Here is an 18,670-nt window from a genome sequence, read left to right on the forward strand (position 1 = left end):
AGACCATCACTGTCACCCAGGAGGTTCCCTCATGTTCCTTCCCAGTGATGCTTGCACTGACCTCCCAGGGCCAACCTTTGTTTCAACTTGAACACCTAATGGTCATTTTTCCAAGTCTAGAACTTCATATAAATGGAATCAGAAGGCCTGTAGTCTTGTGTCTGGCTACTTTTATGCAGCTTACGGTTTTCAAGATTCAACTATGCTATTGCGCTTCTTGTACAAGCCTTTTTGTGGACATCTTTATTCCTTTTGGGTAAATACCTAGGGATAGAATTGCTGAGTTATAGAGTAGGTATATGTCGAGTTTTATAGGAAATGGTTCAACCTTTTTCCAAAGAGGTGTAACATTCTCCACCCTCACACCTTCAATCTATGAGAGTCTCATCTGCCTCTCTTTCTTGGCAACAACTGGTATTGTCAGTACAGGCAGGTCTTCCTTTTTTTAAGAAAAAAATTTTACTCCGTCTCATGGATATGTTGTAGCTAAATTATGTATTTTAAGTGTGTGAACACTTGGTCAGTTTCCTTACCGTCCTAGTGGGAAGAAAGGCAGGAGCCGAGTTTGGCTCCCAGAGATCTGGCCTCGTGGAAACAACAGCACGTTGAAGCTGGCAGACCCCTGCCCTTTGTGAGAACGGATTGCTCTCCCACAAGGAACTCTCTCTTCTCAACACCGAAAGGGTACTTACTGCGGGCTTCCTCTCTGATGACCCAGCGTGACGGCCGGTCCCTCCTCCTGAGTCTCCCTCCCACTGCTTCTCCGTGCCCCTCCCCCTCTGTCCCCGGACCACTCGTAGGAACCAAGGTTGCTCGCTATATTCCAGGTGTCTATCAGCTCGTCACATGTTTTTTTAGGATTCGGCATCTGAGTTCATGTCTCATCTCTCTTCTTAACTGTGAAGAAAAAATTTCTTCCTTTTGAAGAAAAGACATTATTTACTTTATTAATACCTTAACACAGCCCCTTTCCCCTCCGAGGTGCTCACTGAACAGCCATTGAATGTGTGATTGAGTCAGAGGTGGATGGTATCGTTGCCAGCACAGATCTGGGGCTGGACTTTAGTACCTATGGGCTTTGGGATGTCAAGATGGTTACTTACCCTCTCTGAGCCTCAGTTACTACCTGAAAAATGATGATAGTAAGAATACCTACTTTACTGCACACGGAGTGGGGATTCATAATTTAATTTTTTAAAAAGTGCATAGTGCTGTGCTGTGCTTGGTTTCCCTGTGGGAGACCTGGGTTTGATCCCTGGGTCAGGAAGATCCCCTGGAGGAGGGCAAGGCAACCCACTCCAGTAGTCTTGCCTGGAGAATTCCCATGGACAGAGGAGCCTGGCAGGCAATGGTCATGGGGTCGCAAAGAGTCTGACATGACTTCCCAACCCGGGGATCGAACTCAGGTCTCCCACATTGCTGGCAGATTCTTTACCATCTGGGCCATCAGGGAAGCCCAAGATTCCTTCTCCAGGGAATCTTCTTGACCCAGGAATCAAACCAGGGTCTCTTGCATTGCAGGCAGATTCAAACCCCAAAATTGTAGAAAAGTGTCTAAAACAAAATAAATAAAAATAAAATGAACCCAAATCTTCTTTGGATCTTAAATACAACATTAGAGAGAATGCTGCTTACTAAATCTATATTCATCCTGTGATGTGGAAAAACCCCAAACCTGACACCAGCAATTGTGATAATTCAGCCCCAAAATACTTCTTCAAATACTTTGGTCCTGCTTTTTCAGAATACAGTAAACAAGTCTATTTATCTGCGGAGATGTCATAACCTTTGATCTCGCGACTTTCAGCCTCCAGGTATTTAGACTGAGCAAGTCAGGAGAGTTTTTTCCCTTTATCTTGGGCCTATATTGTCTTCCTAAAGTGCCCGTATCAGACCTGCAATATTTGATATATAAACTCTCTTCCCCCGTCTTTTGAGTAGAAAGAGAATTAGTCCTCATGGTCTTCAGTATTATCAAACTTATCTTGCACCCACTTGCTTTATACGAGAAAGGGATGCACCTTTAACAATGAGAAAAGCAGCAAACACTGACAGGACCTTTTGATACGATTTGCCATTGATCGAACCTACACATTCTGGAGGGCCCTGCTATACATTCTTCAAAGAAAATTTTGGCATTTTCTACTCAAAAGGTTTGAAAAAGAGGGCACAGAAGGGTCCTGAGAGCATCCCCCAGAAGAGGGAAGGATCTTTACATGCCAGGATCTTCAGTATCAGGAAAAAGTATGGCTCTCATTTTCCTTCACTGGACTGGATTCCATAACGAAGCACCTTATTTTCTGGAGTCAGGATGCATCTGTTTGTCTCCATACAATGTGGGAGAAATATGTTCATGGAGTGAAAGGAGGGTGCTGGCCACTGTGACCTGTGAACACGGTTCTCTGCTCTTTGGATGAAAGATTGCACATCTCATGCTTAACGCGGTGGCAGATACTGACTTGGAAAACACGAATACTCCATGTTGATTCGTCCACCATCAGAACCAGAGAGAAGGGCTTCCCTGGTGATCCAGGGGTTAAAAGTCCGCCTGCCAACGCAGGGGATGTGGGTTTGCTTCAGGGTCCAGGAAGATCCTGTGTGCTGTGAAGCATTGAAGCCTGGGTGCCACACCCGAGCCCGGGTACCCTAGAGGTTCTGCTCCCAATGAGAGAAGCCACCCCAGTGAGAAGCCCGTGCACAGCAACTCGACAATAAACCCCGCTCCCTGCAGCTGGAGGAAGGCCCTACGCAGCAAGGAAGACCCAGTGCAGCCAAGAATAAATCAGCAAATCGAAGATCATAATGATCTCCTTGTGACTTCCAAATGCCTTGCATTTGAAGTGGAATCTGGATTGGGGTGTCTGGAGCAGCGAGGGGAACTCCACAGGATGCAGAATAAAGTAAAGGCTAGAGGTGTCCTCTTGGTACTAAAACAAAATGCTTCTGTAAGCGAAAGAAGAAACCGCGTTGGATGGAAAGGAGTGCGCTTTCCCCCTGCCTGCGCATCTGCGTGCTTCCAGAGGCCGCGGTGTCCTCCTTACCTGCGGGTGGCCTCTCCACGCCCTGACGGGGCACTGCGTGAAGACGTGCCTCTTTCTGTCGGAGGGAAATTCGCTTTGCCTGCTGTCCCCTGCTCCTCTGTGCCTCCCTTTGTTCTAATCACGCGCGTGAGAACAGCCAGTGAGACGCGCAACCGTTTTCTTCTCCAGCCACGTTTTTTGGAGCTAATAATTCAAACGGATCTTTTACAAACTTTCATTTTATTCTTAGAAATGGCCTTATTGCTAACAGCCTGCTCTCCAGTTGTACTTTATCGAGCAGCAGATCTGTTGTAAAATGTGATGACTGGATTTCATCTGCTTTGCCACCCTCGAAGAATTCATTGCCCACGGTGCTTCTACTGCTGTTATAAGAGACGTTTAATTTTTGTGGTACATTGATGGATATCTGGACTCCCTGGTAACATGGTCTTCCTTGAATAGGACTGCTGTTTTCTAGGTCTCAGATCCCCTGAAGATGCTACGTAACTCCCTGTATGAAACAAATCTTCCACACCCTAATAGTAATATCCCCAATCCCCAGATGAACAGCTAATGCACACGAGTGCCTGTAGGTAACTCCAAGCCTGCAGGTGAGACAATAGGGCAAGGGAAGCCCCCCTCGTCTTAGGTACGATGGAATTTGAGACACAGAAAGACAAACACACACACACAATTGGAAGACTTACCACAGTTCTGAAAAGTTGTCTAAATGGGTCTCTTCTGAGTAATAAAAGTTCAGCTACTTTTTCACTCCTTGACTCATTTTCTGTTGCTTTCAGGTGAGCTGTGCAGAATCCCTGCTAGGCACCTTCAGATTTAAAAAATAATAGTAAGAGCAAAAGGAAAACAAACATTTTGCAAAGAGGAGAATGGAAAACATCAGGAAAACAAAGCAGTGGAATCAGGTAGAGGGTTTGAATGGCCATGCTGGAGGAGCTACTGTGTCCTCAATTTAATAAAACTCCATTTTTGAACAAAACTCCACATAATTCTCTGATATATCAAGGTCAAGAAACTGTATGCTCACATAGAGAAGGGCACAGTGACATGGTCCTGGAACAGGGATGCCAGTGGATGGCAAATTTGCTACCCTCACCCAGTGGAAAAAGGCTGAGGGCTCGGTAAGGCTGCAGCAAGTCATCGAATAGAGTGTGAGTGCTCAGCAGCCTATCGTATTGGACGAGTTGGGCGCGATCCACTTCTTCCCAACCAGGGGCACCCGGGGACTAATGCATATGGCAGCCTGTTAAAGTTGGAAGGTCATGCGTTTCGGTTTGATACCTTCTATTGCTTTAGTAATGATCGGGTGTGGCCTCCGGTGACTATTCTTGTGTCCATTCCCAGAGCATCTTCTTTTGATTTGGATATCTGAGATGGGTTAGATAAAATTAGGAGAAGGCAATGGCATCCCACTCCAGTACTCTTGCCTGGAAAATCCCATGGAGGGAGGAGCCTGGAAGGCTGCAGTCCATGGGGTCGCTAAGAGTCGGACACGACTGAGCAACTTCACTCTCACTTTTCACTTCCATGCATTGGAGAAGGAAATGGCAACCCACTCCAGTGTTCTTGCCTGGAGAATCCCAGGGACGGGGGAGCCTGGTGGGCTGCCGTCTATGGGGTCACACAGAGTCGGACACGACTGAAGCGACTAAGCAGCAAGCAGATAAAACCATCTCTGCATTTACTAAGCATTACTCATTCATTCTTTACCAACTGAGCTATCAGGGAAGCCTCAATGAAAGTGAAAGTCGCTCAGTCCTGCCTGACTTTTTGCGAACTAACCCCATGGACAAGTTCTCAAGGCCAGATTACTGGAGAAGGTAGCTTTTTCACTTCTCCAGCGGATCTTCTCAACCCAGGAATTGAACTGGGGTCTCCTGCATTGCAGGTGGATTTGGTACCAACTGAGCTATCAGGGAAGCCAGTTAGCTTAAAACTCAACATTCAGAAAACTAAGATCATGGCATCTGGTCCCCTCACTTCATGGAAAATAGATGGGAAAACAATGGAAACAGTGAAAGACTTTATTTTCTTGGGCTCCGAAGTCACTGCAGATGGTGACTACAGCCATGAAATTAAAAGACGCTTGCTCCTTGGAAGAAAAGTTATGACCTACCTAGACAGCATATTAAAAAGCAGAGACATTACTTTGCCAACAAAGGTCCGTCTAGTCAATGCTATGGTTTTTCTAGTAGTCATGTATGGATTTGAGAGTTGTACCATAAAGAAAGCTGAGTGCTGAAGAACTGCTTCTTTTGAACTATGGTGTTGGAGAAGACTCTTGAGAGTCCCTTGGACTGCAAGGAGATCCAGCCAGTCAATCCTATAGGAAATCAGTCCTGAATATTCACTGGAAGGACTGATGCTGAAGGTGAAACTCCAATACTTTGGCCACCTGATGTGAAGAACTGACTCATTGGAAAGGACCCTGATGCTGGGAAACATTGAAGGTAGGAGGAGAAGGGGACGACAGAGGATGAGATGGTTGGATGGCATCACTGACTCAATGGACATGAGTTTGAGTAAACTCCGGGAGTTGGTGATGGACAGGCAGGGCTGGCATGCTGTAGTCCGTGGCATTGCAAAGAGTTGGACACGACTAAGTGACTGAACTGAACTGAACTGAACTGACTCATTCATTCAACCAATATTCATTAAGTATCTACTTACTTCCAGCCCTGGAAGCTGGGGATTCAGTAAAGAACAAAACAGATATTGAGCTACATGAGCTGTTTGAATACTTTGGAGATTAATCCCTTGTTTCATTTGCAAATATTTTCTCCTATGCTGGGGGTTGGTTGTCTATTCATCTTGTTTGAGGTTTCCTTTGCTGTGCAAAAGCTTTTAAGTTGAATCAGGTCCTATTTGTTTATTTTTGTTTTTATTTTCAGTACTCTAGGAAGTGGGTCACAAAAGAAATTGCTGGGATTTATGTCACAGAGTATGTTTTCCTCTAAAAGTTTTATGATGTGCAGCCTTACATTTAGGTCTTTAATCCATTTTGACTTTATTTTTGTGTATGGTGTTACGTTCTAATTTTATTATTTTACATGTAGCTGCCCAGTTTTCCTAGAGCCACTTATTGAAGAGACTGTCTTTTCTCTATTCCATATTCCTATCTCCTTTCTCATGGATTGGGTGACCATAGATTCTTGGATTTATCGCTGGGCTTTCTATTTTGTTCTATTGATCTGTATTTCTGTTTTTTGTGCCAGTACCATACTGTCTTGATTATTGTAGCTTTGCAGTATAGTCTGAAGCCAGGAAGCATGATTCCTCCAGCTGCATTAGCTCTGTTTCACGTTCTCAAGAGCAGCAAGTGCAGAGTCCACGGGGCAGGGGCAAGCCTGACGTTTTTGTGGGGAAAAGCAAAGAGGCTGGGATTCTTAGAATGGAGCAAAAGAGGGAGAGAGTCATAGGAGGTGACAGCACAGGGGTGATGAACACTAGACCGTAGGACCTTGTAAAACACGGAAAAGACCTTGGCTTTTGCTCCGAGTCCCATGGGAAGCCACTGAAGGGTTTTGTGCCAAAGTCTGAGATGATCACAGCTCCCTGTGAACAGGACGGCTCTGAATGTTATGTTGACTGAGAACAGACGGATGAAGTGCGAGGACAGAGAGATGTCAGTTAGGATGATACTGGGTGGCTGGATCAGGGTGGTGGCAATGGACGCAGTAAGCAGTCCGGTTCTGGATATACTTTGAAGGTAGAGACGATATGATATGATGATGGCTCTTAGGGTATGAGTAGAGCTATTGATTCCTTCAAAATATTGATGTAAACAGGTATTGAATTAACAAATTGAGTGGAGTTTCAGTTAAGATGGGCAAGATTGGAGATGGAGGGTGTGTGCGTTTGTGCATGTAAAGATCCTCATTTGAATATGTTAAAAGTGATGTATCTATTAGATATCCAAGTGAAGTTACCAAGTAAGCTCTTGAATATATGAGTCTGGAGATGAGAGAAAGAGAGTTTCAAGTTAGGGGTAGAAATTTGAGGATGAGCAGCAGATAGGTGATTTAAGTCATGAGATGGGATGAGATCACTTTGGCCATGTCTTAGAGAAGTGGTCTATGGATTAAAACTTGGGACTCAGAGGGATAAGGAGGTATCAGCCTGTGAAGCTGAGAAGGAGGGGTCAGAAAGAGTGTGATTTTCTGGAAAACAAGTGAAGAATATGTTTTAATGCAGAAACAGTGATTAGTTGTTTCAAATGTTGCTGAAAAGTCTAATAAGATGAGAATCATGTAATGGCATTTAGTTGTTACCTTTGAAAATACAGAGTTCATCAGTAACTTAAAACATTTTTAAAAAATTGAAGTATAGTTAATTTACAGGCTTCCCAGGTGGCACTATTGGTAAAGAACCTGCCTATACAGGAGACAGAAGAGACGCAGGTCCCATCCCTGGGTCAGGAAGATCCCCTGGAGGAGGGCATGGCCACCAACTCCAGTATTCTTGCCAGGAGAATCCCATGGACAGAGGAGCCTGGCGGGCTGCAGTCCATGGGGTCACAGAGAGTCGGACGTGACTGAGCGACTCAGCACACACAGAGTTAATTTATAATATTGTGTCCGTTTCTGGTGTGTAACAAAGTGATTCAGTTCTACGTATTTACATATACCTATTCTTTTTCAGATTCTTTTTCATGACAGATTATTATAAGAGATTGAATACAGTTCCTTCTGCTACACAGTAGGTCCTTGCTGTTTATCAGTTATACATATAGTTATGTGTAACTGTAAATCTCAAACTCATTTTCTCATTTGTGACTTTGAGAAGAACTTATTTCTGTTGGGCTCAGGATCTAAATAATGCAAGACATGTCATCAATCTTTATGAATTAAGTAAGGAAATGGATTTGGATGTAAACTGCTTCTTCAAAAGCAGACTAGGGTGAGAGGACAAGCTACCGAGGAAGAGAATTTTAAATCCCTTCCCGGTCCTAGTCTATGACATAGAGTATGGAGATGACATGAAACTTAAAGCAAACAAATAAACAACCAAACAGAAGTGAGAACATCATCCAAATAGGATCACCATAGGCACTGGTCTTCAATGGGAACAGTGGCAACGGGAAAAGGGGCCTTGTAGAAACTTTGTGCGTGTGTGTGTGTGTGCGCGTGCGTGCATGCTTTGCTTTCTCAACGTGTTTACCATGCTGTGGCCTTGTCAAGAGCAAAAGCTAGGGAAAGATAAATAATAATTTCTTACCTTTTGGAAAAAAGTAAACTGGACTAATGTAGCTGGTTACGTATCATCTCTATGTTATCAATTTAAATGTAAAAGTTCAGTTTCAAAAAAATGAATAAGATTGCAGTTATGTGGGTGGATTTGGTAGGAAGTCTAATTACGTTGCAAGGCTGGAAGGTAATCTTGACCAAAATAAAAACATATCCCTTTGATTTTTAGAAAGCTTCAAACTCAACCTAAGTAAAATGGAAATTGGTAAAAGGGGGAGAGAGATGGGCAGGATTGATCAGATCAGCTTAATTTAATTTTATTTATTTTTTACAAGTATATGATTTAATATTAATGTGTTAATATTAATTGGTGAGATTTTATGATTGATACATAATCATATTATGGCTATATATATATATATGCCTGTATATATACAGACTATTTGCTTATTTGCTTATATACATATATCTATGATAAAGCATAAGGTTTTTTATTCTATAAACACACCATATAGTCACATTCTTAGATTCAAGGTGAGTGGGCCAAATATAAACTTGTTAAAACAGAAAGTCACAAATTGTTTTTTTTAATTAATTTTCACTGGACTGTAGTTGATTTTAGATTAATTTTAAAATTAAAGAATTGTTGACCTTTGCCCGAGAAGACTCAGGAAAGCTAAAAGCACATGAACAATAATGATCACACTGCTTTGCATATTTCGGGTTGCATTCTTTGCAGCCTCAGCTAACTGAAATAGAGTCTTAAAACTGGCACAAAGCTCATGGTATAAGACAGGCGTGGCCCTGCCTTGGAGGGCGGGCAGAACCCTAAACATACTGCTTCCTATGGGTTACCTGATTTCCACTTGAGTTAGGGGCAGCAGATTGATTGACTAATTGCTGACCAATCCTGGAGTTGTGTGCAATGGCAAAGGTGGAAACAAAGATCAGAGATGATCTGCGGGAGTAAATAAATTTAAGTCTCTTAAATGCCCCCTTCAGGAGTGGTGACTTGACAGTGAGACTCATAAACTCCCACCCTCTGTAGTCTTCAGCTCTAAAATCTCCGCATCTGGACTTTTTATTAAAAAAAAAAGTGTGTTTATTTATTTATTCATTTGGCTTCCCCTGGTCTCCCATGAGACCAGGGATTGAGCCCAGGCCCCCTGTGTTGGGAGTGCAGGGTCTTGGTTACTGGGCCGCCAGGAAAGTCCCTGCGTCTGGACTTTTAAGCCACCCTGACACGTTCCCACACCTTAGGTGAATGACCATGGACCTGGCTGGCCATCACGTGGGGGGCTTCCTGAGTGTTCTCCATTGTTCTTGTCCTGAGCCCATCTACGTAAGACCTCAGACTCCTCTCCTCCCATACAGCTTTGGGTACCTATGCTTTGCTCTCAGAGGTTTGATTCTTGTGTGTCCTCCTGCAGCAGGACTTAGAGAAGAGGCCTTCGTCCAAATTCTCAAGGCCCTGCCTCCAGCCTCTCCTGCAAAGGAAGGGTGGAGATGAGACACAGAAACCACATCTTCTTGATGCTGAGCGGAACTGCACCCCTAGTCTGGGAAGGGTCTTATACACTGTTGGTCAGTAGTACAGGAACAAGGTGAGGACCGGCAAGGCCGTTGCTAATGAATGAATTATTGTGAATTGTTCTGGTATGTTCATGCCACCCACTTAAAGCCTCCTTTTCTTCTGGTAATTTACTAAATAATTCATGATGCGCCTCAGTTTGGTATAACTCATCATCACAGTTTGATGAGTTAAGGAAGTGGCCCTGTTTGGGAGTTTTCTCGGAATATTGGCTCATCTGAGTGAAAATCGGTATTCTCTTTCTTCTACTTCGGTATTGCACACTGTGAGTAAGTGAGAATGATCACTGCACTGGTAATAGTCTTAGGTCAGGACTCCCAGAGACAGGTCCCAAGATGAGGATTTGCACGTAACTGATTTATTAAGGAAGTGCTCCTGGGAGACACTAGTGAGAGGCTAGGTATCAGGACAGGAGAAGGGAAGACACCAAGCCGCAAGTGCGCTCCAGGCCAAGTCTCAGGCGGGATGTTTAGCCTCATCCTTCATGGGGGCCCGGGTGGGAGGTGACTGCCCCCACGAGTCACCTGGGCCTCCTCCACTCACGTCGCCAGTCACTGGGGACGCCCACCCCAGGGTCACGTAAATTCCAGGGGATTCTCCTCCAGTGCTCCTGGGACCATCCTCCCCAAGAGGGTTGTGCACGAGGCCACTGGAAGTAAATAGCAAGGAGCAGGAAGAAATCACTGAGACGGCTGAAGGAACTCAAGGGATCTGGGTGGGGCAGTCACAGCGCCTGCCCCGTCGGCATAAACACTTAGTGAGGCTCTTGGTACCAGGAGAGCTGTTTCTTCATGTGCACCATTTAGTTCTTACAGTCAGATCAGATCAGATCAGATCAGTGGCTCAGTCGTGTCTGACTCTTCACAACCCCATGAATCGCAGCACGCCAGGCCTCCCTGTCCATCACCAACTCCCGGAGTTCACTCAGACTCACGTCCATCGAGTCAGTGATGCCATCCAGCCATCTCATCCTCTGTCATCCCCTTCTCCTCTTGCCCCCAATCCCTGCCACCATCAGAGTCTTTTCCAATGAGTCAACTCTTCGCATGAGGTGGCCAAAGTACTGGAGTTTCAGCTTTACCATCATTCCTTCCACAGAAATCCCAGGGCTGATCTCCTTCAGAATGGACTGGTTGGATCTCCCTGTTTCACATAGTGAGGACTGAAGTGTTAAGTAATCTGTAAGAATGTTCCAGAATATTGTGATAGACTACAGGTAGACTCAACTCCAGTTCTACCTAAAGACCACGTCCACAGTTAACTATGTTTCCTCTGATTATGTTCCTTTCTGGTCTCTTAGATTTTGGACTCACTGCTTGGCATGTGGGTTAGTCCCTAGATACCAGGGATCAAATCCTGGTGTCAAACCGCACTGGAAGCACGGAGTCTTAACCGCTGGACCGCCAGGCAAGTCCCATAGGAATTTGTTTTCCCCTGGACAGTTACTATATTCTTTACTCTTCTCCTCTTATGACATTCCTTACTTTTCTCTCCTTTTACTATATCCCAATATCCGTTTGGTTATATTCCATAACCAAAGTGAAAGGTTCTGTTCAGGAAGGCATGGGGAAATTGGGGATAGGGTAAATAAGAAAAACAGAGAGGATAAAATAATTTGTAAGCAAGAAATACTATAGCAAATGAGTCGGGATCATTCTATGACCAGGAGAGAGGAAGAAATCTAATAACATCTTTAAGTTCATGAGCGGTTTTAACACAGAATAGATTGACCAGCTGTTCTCAAATATCAACAGAGCAGAATAAAGAAGAAACCTCCTTGCTATTATAGCAGGAGGATTCTATGTTAAATTAAAGAAAGTGCTCTCTGGACATAATGGCTATTGAGTACCAGATTGAAGTCCTGTAAACTCAAATGAGAAGGAAAAGAAAAGAAAAAGGGAAAACACACAGATGCAAGCCTGGCCTGCCATCCTGCGCAAATGTATGAGATGTTACCTTGAAGACAGCTGCTTCACACCTGCAACCTTCCACAGAGTGGGAGCTGTGAACTGAAAACCAAACAGCAGCAAAACTGAACTTCACCGGGGCTGACGATGCCCACCAGAGGCCATCCCACTGTCTGCGCCAGAGAGAGGCTAGAACCGTCGGGCCTGGCAATCTGCTTCTCCGTGAGAACGCTTGTTTTCACTTTTGTCCTTTCTCCCTTGAAGAGAAGATCACAAATGCTGCAGCACACACGTGACAGAACACTTTTACAGAGAAATACAGAGAAAGAACATGCGTCGAGGCTGCAGCGCGGTCTGGAGCCGCTGACTGCTTGGCGAGGAGAGGGGATGGGCCCCGGGAGGCTGGACGTGCCTTTGAAGAGTCTGCTGTTTGCCTGCTCCCTGTCCATCCGCTGCTCCCTCCCCTAGGGATTTTCTCTGTAATATGGCTCCGTTTAGATTTCTCAAATGTTAAAAAATGTATATCCTCGATGATGATTGTTAAACATTCAAAATGTATGTCCCCAGTGATGTGCTTGCTGCCAGACTAAACTACTCACTATTTTTGAATAGGGACTGTGCAGAAAATTAATTTAGGAATCACTTATGAATATATCTTCCCCAAAGAAACTCTGATGTGGATGGACTTGTGTTTTGGGGAAAAATCCATTGCAATCACAACCAACATACCTTTGAAGGTCCTAGTCTTTTAGCTACACTGTGCAATTGGGGTTTCCCAGCTGGCGCTAGTGGTAAAGAACCCGCTTGCCAATGCAGGAGACATAAGCAGCATGGGTTCGATTCTTGGGTTGGGAAGATCCTCCAAGGAGGGCATGGCAACCCACTCCAGGATTCTTGCCTGGAGAAGCTCATGAACAGAGGAGCCTGGTGGGCTACAGTCCAGAGTGTCACAGAGAGTGGAACACGACTGAAGCGACTAAGCATGCGTGCGTGCATGCCTGTGGACTTAAATGGACGCTTCGGAGCTAGAGTAGGAATTTGATCACTGTTCAGATCGTTATTTCCCCAGAACACTGAATTCTTGTTTGGATGTGGGACCCCAGGACTGTTTCCAACCTAAAATACCCTTCGGTGGAGGCTTGCAGGGGGTTTTCTGTGCATCGGGTGAGGCCGGGAGGAAACAGTCAATTGCCTCTTGAAGTTCAGGGCTGCTCTTCCTCTGGCCAGGAGGTAGTGATGTGTGTGTTTGTTTTTTCTGCACTGCTCGGTTTGTGAATCTCAGTTCCCTGACCAGGGATTAAACCTGGGCTATGACAATGAAAACCCAGAATCCTAACCTGTGGGCCACCAGGGAACTCCAGAGTGGCGATTTGTTCTCTGCAAAAGAGGATTCCCCTAACCTCCAGATTAACAGCAGCCATTCATAGGAATGAAGAATTTGTACAAGAGTGACTATTATTACTGAGCACCTATTATGGATCACAAACACTGTCATTCACTATATGTATATTATGTAACTTTCATAATAACTTCGAGGGGTATTATTTTCACCATTTTATAGAAGAGGGAACTGTCTTTAAAAAGTCAACTTGTGTCTGAAGTCCTATTCATAATACATGATTGAATTTAATGTAATTAGAGCTCCAGATTGTCTGACATCAAAGTCTAATCATTTCATAGATGTTGCAGTGGGCATTTATTCCTTGGCTGCATCCCTGAGATCTGTTCACCCTTATCATTATTTTCTTCTGGCATATCTACCTTCACTGCCTGTACCCAACAACACACCACAGCCATTTGATTTGTGCAGAAATGACCCCATATCTGCGTTAGATGTGAGTTTAGATTGAAATAAGATAAGCACTAGATTCTATTCCCTTTCACCATTTCCCCTGCCATATTGCCTGGTACAAACATGATTAGGTATATTCATGAATATGAATATAATTCAGAGTCAGGGAAATAGAATGAGATGTTTGCTGGTCTTCTGGAAATGAGTAGTTCCCCTCTTTAACAATGTTATATCAGGAAGTGAGTTCTGAAGTGGTGGCAGCATTTTCTTACCCACAGGATACAGCATGGCTCTGCTGGGTTGTGTATTATGCAGAATCTAAGGTTGAAGCCGCTAGGACAGAAGACAGAGGTCAGAGACAGGATTCAGGCTCACACTGTCAGTCACTGAGCTCCTGGATCAAGCCTCACCTGAAGTAAGAGCGGCTCCTGGAATAATTCAAACCTTTGCTCAAACCACTATTTGTAGTTTTAGTCACTCAATAGGTTCTCTGCCACCTTCACCATTAAGAGTTGTAAGTGACACAGATGCCCTGGTATGAATCACATTCCTGAGACAATTCAGAAACCTAATTAATCAAATTAAATTACACTCAGGCTAGTCTCCTGAATAGCTGATAGCTCAATTGGTAAAGAATCCTCCTGCAATGCCAGAGACCTAGGTTCGATCCCTGGCTTGGGAAGATCCCCTGGAGAAGGGACAGGCTACCCGCTTCAGTATTCTGACCTGGAGAATTCCATGGACCATACAGTCCATGAGGTCTCAAAGAGTCAAACAGGACTAAGCCACTTCTACTTTCATTTCACAGGCTATTCTCAGTGACAAAAGCTGTCCACTTAAAATTTACAAAGATTCTGAGCAATACAGAATGAAAATAAAGAATGTTTTGGTTAAGGAATTTAAGTTACACAGAAAAAAATTAAGTAAATGATGTCATTCTCTGATAACTATAATTAATCTGAGATTTAATTCCATAGGAATAATAAAAACTGGGGTCTGGGTTTAAGTTTGAGGAGCAAAATTCTCCAATTTTTTAAATATGCTTAATTTTTTTAAAATGTGGGTGTACATTGGTTTCTGATCTGAGACAATATATTAGTATTTCTTAAGGAAAGTGTATTTCTCGTTATCTTGATAGTTGCTCATTTTGCTGAAGGTATCATGATGGTACCCTCCCCAGCACGTGATAAGGATCGGAGCTGCAGTTCTCAGGTGTTTTACAGGCCGCAGGTAAATCCAAGTGCCCTGCTGCTGTCCTCTGAAGTGAGAGACTGCCAGAGGGTGGGGAACGCCGTGAGGGAGAGGGGAAGCAGTCACGAGGAAACAGGCAAGCGGAAGGAGAAAGAGAGGCTAATTTCAGAGGCCATTCCATCAGGAAATATCAGTTTTAATTGGCGGGTTCCCTTCCTTACAGGGCCCTTCTAGGGCTGCAGGAGGGACTCTACTCACGTATTCTCATAGTACAGGAGTTTTCAAAATTTTCGAGAGCTAGGTATTTTAACTGAAATTCATTAAGACCGTTGTCTTTTCTCTCCTCAAATGCTCCCTGCCCCATTTTATTTACTTGGGTTGGGTAGCATTGGAGACACTCCAGTAATTCTAGAAGATGCAATTCAAGAGGGATGTATTTATGTGGGCCATAGACATATATTCAGTTAAGGTATTGTTAGCCATCCACCCCTGGATTCCCCTGTGGCTCAGAGGGTAGAGTCTGCCCACAATGAGAGAGACCTGAGTTTGATCCCTGGGTTGGGAAGATCCCCTGGAGAAGAAAATGGCAACCCATCCAGTACTCTTGCCTGGAAAATCCCATGGACGGAGGAGCCGGACAGGCCACAGTCCATAGGGTGGCAAAGAGTCAGGCACGACTGAGTGACCTCACTCTCACCTTTTTTTCAGCCATCCGTCCCAGCTGGAACTGCCTTCCAGAAATATTCATTCCATCACCTGGGCCAGTGAACCCAGCATTGAGACAAGAACCTACAAGGGCATATACTTGATCATGAAATGAATGGGGGCTAAGGTATCCAGCTCTAGAAGTATGTAGGTATTGAGGAGAAGCTTGGTTGAAATGCAAGGAAACAGGAATGAATCAATGGGAATTCTTCCAATTATTAGAAATGTAAAATTGCCAATGGAAGATTCAGTTCTTCCAATATGAAGCCAAACTGGAAAGTGTGCTCTGATCAGAAATATAACAAATAATGACACGCGCACAATGGCTCATGGTGTATGCAGGTCTCTAGAGGAAATAATGAGCCATCTTTTTGTCTTCTTATAAACAATGTTATAAAATTGTCATAAAATAGATGAACAAAGATTTTGCACAAAAATGTGTTAGAAGTACAAGTGGTGAATTAATAAATATATACATCATTTTTGAATTTTGTGCAGTTGAGGATTGTGTCAACTTTTTAAAATTAGGTAGATTTTCTGGTTTCTACTGTATATAAAAAATTCCCAATCTCCTTATTTTCTCAGCCAGGTGGTCATGGGTAAGGTAGCTAATTTGTCTTAGTTTTCTTGTCCATCAAATGGGCACAGCAATATCTAACTTTAAGTTAGATATTCCAAGTAATATCTAACTTGGAAGAAAAGCTATGACAAACTTAGACAGCATACTGAAAAGCAGAGATGTTACTTTGCAGACAAGGGTTCATATAGTAAAAGCTATGGTTATTCCAGTAGTAATGTATAGATGTGAGAGTTGGACTATAAAGAAGGCTGAGTGTTGAAGAATTGATACTTTCAAACTGTGGTGTTGGAGAAAACTCTTGAGAGTCCCTTGGACTGCAAGGAGATACGACCAGAACATCCTAAAGGAAATCAGTCCTGAATATTCATTGGAAGGACTGATGCTGAAGGTGAAACTCCAGTACTTTGGCCACCTGATGTAAAGAGACAACTCATTAGAAAAGAGCCTGATGCTGGGAAAGATTGACGGCAGGAGGAGAAGGGGACGACAGAGGATGAGATGGTTGGATGGCATCACCGACTCAATGGATATGAGTTTGAGAAAGCTCCAGGAGATGGTGAAGAACAGTGAAGCGTGGCGTTCTGCAGTCCATGGGGTTGCAAAGAGTAGGACACAACTGAGTGACTAAAACACAACAACAGTTGTATATTAATAATAATTTCTGAACCTAATTTAATTTTTAAAATTTATATTTCTTTTCTTAAATTGACATTATCAATTTAACATTCTTTAGAGCTTAAACACTTGGGCCTGATCTTGGTCTATTCAAGCTTTGTATGTGTGAAGTCACTCAGTCATGTCCGACTCTTTGTAACCCCATGGACTGTAGCCTGCTAGGCTCCTCCATCCATGGAATTTTCCAGGCAAGGATACTGGAGTGGGTTGTCATTTCCTTCTCTAGGGGTTCTTCCTAACCCAGGAATCGAACCCGGTCTTCCACACTGAAGGGAGACTCTTTACCATCTGAGCCACCAGGGAAGTCTTTCGAGCTTTAGGTGAAAGCAATTGCTTCAACCTCTAGGTGAATTCTTATACCTCCCAAGAGTCCAGCCTGATAACCATTAGTGGGGCCACCATACTTTTCACTTCAAACTTTCCTTAAAGGGGTTCTGGATTTGCATAAAAGGAAAGATCCAGTCTACTTTTTTTATATGTAAGCATTTTATCAGCTTTATTGAGGAATAGTCGCCATCAAACAGGCAGTGCTTATTTAAGGCGTACTGCTTGGTAAGTTCTGACACATGTTTACACCCACGAAACTATAACAATAATCAAATAATGCAAGCGCCCATCACACCCAGAGTTTCTTCATGTCTCCCTAATCACTTCCTCTTGCCTCTCCCCTTCCCAGCCCCAGTCAGCCTCTAATCTGTTTTCTGTCACAACAGGTTTGTTTGTGTTTTCTGGAAACATAGACAAACAGAGTCCAGCTGACTGTATTTTTGTTGGTGTGGGGAGTGTCTGGCCTCTTTTGCTCAGAATAATTATTTTGAGATTCACCCCTGTCCTTCTTTGCATCAATAATTCCTGTGTTTTTATGAGTGAGTTCCATTGTGTTACTATTGTCATTATTTAGTCACTAAGTCATGTCTGACTCTGGCTACCCTGTCCTTCACTATCTCCTGGTGTTGCTCAAACTCATTCCCATTGAGTTGGTGATGCCATTCAGCCATCTCATCCTCTGTCATCCCCTTCTCCTCCTGCCTTCAATCTTTCCCAGCATCAGGGTCTTTTCCAATGAGTCAGCTCTTCGTATCAGGTGGCCAAAGTATTGGAGTTTCAGCTTCAGCATCAGTCCTTCCAATGAATATTCAGGACTGATTTCCTTTAGGATGGACTGGTTGGATCTCCTTGCAGTCCAAGGGACTCTCAAGAGTCTTCTCCAACACCACAGTTTGAAAGCATCAATTCTTTGACATTCAGCCTTCTTTATGGTCCAGCTCTCACAATCATACATGACCACTGGAAAAACCATAGCTTTGATTAGATGGACCTTTGTTGGCAAAGTGATGTCTCTGCTTTTTAACAGGCTGTCTAGGTTGGTCATAACTTTTCTTCCCAGGAACAAGCGACTTTTATAGTATATGTTACTATACCACAGTTTCTTTATATATTTTCTCTGTGCTGTTTCCAGTTTGGAACTAATACAAAAAAGAATAGCAAGAAGAGATAAGAAAGCCTTCTTCAGTGATCAATACAAAGAAATAGAGGAAAACAACAGAATGGGAAAGACTAGAGATCTCTTCAAGAAACTTAGAGATACCAAGGGAACATTTCATGCAAAGATGGGTTCAATAAAGGACAGAAATGGTATGGACCTAACAGAAGCAGAAGATATTAAGAAGCGATGGCAAGAATACATAGAAGAACTGTACAAAAAAGATCTTCATGACCCAAATAATCATGATGGTGTGATCACTGACCTAGAGCCAGACACCCTGGAATGTGAAGTCAAGTGGGCCTTAGAAAGCATCACTACGAACAAAGCTAGTGGAGGTGATGGAATTCCAGTTGAGCTATTTCAAATCCTGAAAAATGATGCTGTAAAAGTGCTGCACTCAATACGCCAGCACATTTGGAAAACTCAGCAGTGGCCACAGGACTGGAAAAGGTGAGTTTTCATTCCAATCTCAAAGAAAGGCAATGCCAAAGAATGCTCAAACTACCGCACAATTGC

Source organism: Bos indicus, chromosome 1 (genome assembly GCF_029378745.1).
Source record: "Bos indicus isolate NIAB-ARS_2022 breed Sahiwal x Tharparkar chromosome 1, NIAB-ARS_B.indTharparkar_mat_pri_1.0, whole genome shotgun sequence".
NCBI classification, from domain to species: Eukaryota; Metazoa; Chordata; class Mammalia; order Artiodactyla; family Bovidae; genus Bos; species Bos indicus.